We start from the raw sequence: 3,519 nt of genomic DNA on the forward strand, positions 1-3,519 counted from the left end.
TTTTTTGGAACCAAGGATTGAATTTAGGCCCTTGACCTTGCCAGGAAAGCACTTATTCTACTGAGCCATCTCCCTGGCAAATTTTATTTACTTACTTTTTAAAAATTATTTTATAAATAATACAGTATAACAGCTGTTTACAAAGCATATATGTTGTATCAGATAGTATAATTAATCTAGAGGTGATCTGATATGTATAGGGTCTGTACAACTCAGCCAATGAATCATTGGTGTAATTGCTTGTCTTATGCTAAAATTCATATAAAATCGGTTGTAAAGTTTGTGCGTTGGGGGGGGGGGTTCCTGGACAGAATGTTATACAGCTCAGCTGCGACTCAGAATCTTTTAAGTGCTCAGACTATGTGTGCCATCAAGTCTGACTAATGCTTGTTTTTTAAAATTCCTCTAGTCCTTGTATATGTTCCATTTGGGATGAATCAAGTACTATTTTAAAGTCCCTTGACAAATACTCCTTTCTCTGATTATGTTACCCATTTGATACACAGTTAAGTTGGTTTTCAGAATTGGATTCTTTTTTTTCTTGAGATAGGGTCTTGCTGTGTCGTGCAGACTGGCCTTATACCCCAGGTTGTCACTGAGCTCACAGCAGTCTTCCTGCCTCAGGCTCACATGTCCTGGGATTACAGGCGTATGTCACCATGCCCAGCTCAAACTTGAACTTTAAAATCTTTTTCTCCTATAAAGTAACTATAATTTGAAAGTCAAAACTGCAAAAACTGTGTGAGAATTATCCGCCATCACCCCTCCCCTCTTGTATGGAGCCATTGTCACTTCCGTTTGGTCATGCAGAGATAAGCATGCACACACTCCCATCTGCCACAGAAGGAGGCGGGAGCATGGGTGCTGTGCCGGGCTCTTTCAGCGCATACCCATGAGTGTCATGGTCCCCAGGAGGGACGTGTCTGTGGCTGAGATGTGGGAGTTTCTTTTTTGAAGAGGGTAACTTCAGGTCCTCATGGTTGCGGGTCAGAAGGCGAATGTCACTTTGGGAAGTTTCCAGAACCCTTGTGAGCTTGTGGGCACTGGGCTCTAGGTGGAGCCGTTTTTCAGGGCAATACTTTTAGTGTAATAAGCTTCAGTTGATTGTGAAAATGGAAAAGATACTTTATTGGACACATTTGTTTTTCAAAGTATTTGAGGTCCTCCCGTGCCCCTTTTCACAATGGTGCCTCACTCGGTGAATCTCTGCTGCAGGGGAAGGCCAAGCTTTCATGCCAGTGCTTGCGAATCCAGTGCCTGCTGACCTAGTGCCCACCCATCTCAGCCTGCTGATTGAATGCCCACTGACTTTGTGTGCAAGGGGAATGAGTGTGGAAGGAAGCTTCTTTAAATCTTTAAATAAAAAATAAAAGCGTCTTCCACTTTTTGCAGAATGAAGTCGGAACTTCCTGTGGAACTGAGGATATTCCATACATTTTACTGCTTCTAATCTATGGGAAGGATTTTTTAATTAGCTATCTTTAGTTTGTCTTTGAAGCAGAAAACAGCTTCACTGAGTAGTGAAAGACCTTGATTTGGCTCCTTCGTCCCACCTTGCCCTCTTCTCTCCCAGTCTGCATGCAGTGCCCAGCTGCTTTGGAGTGCTCTGTTCAAGTCCACCCGGGACGTTAGGCCTGGCCAAGACTGGCACTGTAGCTGTGAAGATGGGCAGCAGGTAGGTCCCATGGGGCTGGACCTGCCCTGGAAGGGTCTGAGTTTCCCTGCCTTTGGTTTTCACATTTTACACCTGCTGGTTGGTTTCTTTTTAAGCAAATTTGTGTTTACTAGAGAATAGAGTCAGTACCATGGCTAAACTCGGGCTCTGAAGCTCTTTTTTTGGCTGACTCAGGCTAAACTCTGGCTCTGGACACAGTCCTGAGACGCTGTAACTGGGCAGCATGGAGTGTTGTGGGGTGTTTGTTTGTTTTTTAGTACTAGGTTAAACTCATGCTTGCTAGGCAAGTTTTTTGTTACTGAGGTACACCCCCGGCCCTTTTTATTTTATTCAAGGCTGGCCTTGGCCTTAAGATCCTCTTGCCTCAGCCTCCTGAGTTGCTGGGATTACAGGTATGCATCACCACACCCGGAGATGTCCTCCATCTTTGAGGGCCACAGTATCCTTCCCGAAGTTCAGGGTAGGTGAGAAGCCTAGACAGCCCTTCACATGTAAGTACGCCAGAATGGTCAGGAGCTTAAGCTTGTGTGGTGCACAGACCTAAGCTCAGGTGCTTTTTTCTTCTTTAGAAGCTGGTACTGAAGTAGTGGGAACGTGTCGTTCCTCTAGAGTATCCTTCTGCTAGGACAAATGGGCACTAGGCCAGTGTTTTCATAAAGTAGGATGCAGCTTATTGCTGATACGGCTATATAATGAAATGCGCAAAACTAGCCCAGCAGTGGAGAGACACTGGCCGGGGGAGAGTCCCTCTTTCTCCCAGGGCCTGTCGGCCGCAGCGCCTCAGCAGAACACAGCAGCACAAGGGCTCACAGCAGCTCTCACAGGCTCTTAGGCGAGTCCATGCGTACCCTGTGCAGTGTGAGCTTGGCCCCATGTGAAAAGCGCCCTTCTCAGAGTTGTTTCCTGCTGGGGTGGGTCACCAGGCCCAGAGCTGGAAGATGGCCTCCGTGCCGCTGCCCTCCCTCCTCCTCTCCTGTGAGAGGAGAGGCTGTACCTCTGCCGGTGTCGTGTGTGAAGGTGCAGCACACAGAGTTCCACTCCTTTGTGTCTAGCTTTTCTCGTTCAGGCTCATACTTGTTGACTGTAGTGGTATTTCTTTGTGTTCATTGCCGTGTAATATTCTGTGAGTCTGTCCCAGCATGTATGGTCAGCATAACTGTCTGGGCTGTTGCCTGGGCGAGGGCATTTCTCTTGGGCATATACCTGCAGGCAAAATGATCCTTCCCCCACATTCACATGTTGAGACCTAGGCCCAGGGTAATTGTATTAGGAGGCGATTGGGCCACGAGGGCAGAGTGCTCCCCACTGGGTCTCGTCTTCTTTAAAAGGGCTCCAGAGAGGCGCTGCCCCTCCCACCAGAGGAGGGCACAATGGCCAAGAAGGAAGTGCACCCCCCTCGATGACACAGTTCCAGCAACCCTCTGAGGCTGCGCCTCTTTCTCTGGGACAGCATCTGCTGTGCTCCAGGCCCTGCTCACGGCCTTCAGCACTGTGTCCTGTGCCCCATGTGCTGCCTCAGTGTTGGCGAGGCGATGTGGGCAGCATGCTGTGTGGTGGGCATGTGCTTGGTGGACGCGAGTCTCGGGGTACAGTGTGCATGGGTGTGTGTGGTGAGCAGTGTTGTGGTGGCTTTAATCCTACCCTTGGTTTCGTGGGCCTTTTTTTTTCAGTTCAGGGCTTAGAGCATAGTGTGCCAACATCCTGGCTCTGCACCCCCTCTTGTACTGTTTGTTGTTTTTTTTAATTTTATTAAGAAATATGGGGGCTGGTGAGATGGCTCAGTGGTCTAAAGCACCTACTTAGAACAAGCTTGGCAAAGCACAGGGACCGCGGTTCAATCCCCC

The sequence above is a fragment of the Octodon degus genome, unplaced genomic scaffold, assembly GCF_000260255.1.
Source record: "Octodon degus isolate 3935 unplaced genomic scaffold, OctDeg1.0 scaffold00153, whole genome shotgun sequence".
Lineage (NCBI taxonomy): Eukaryota > Metazoa > Chordata > Mammalia > Rodentia > Octodontidae > Octodon > Octodon degus.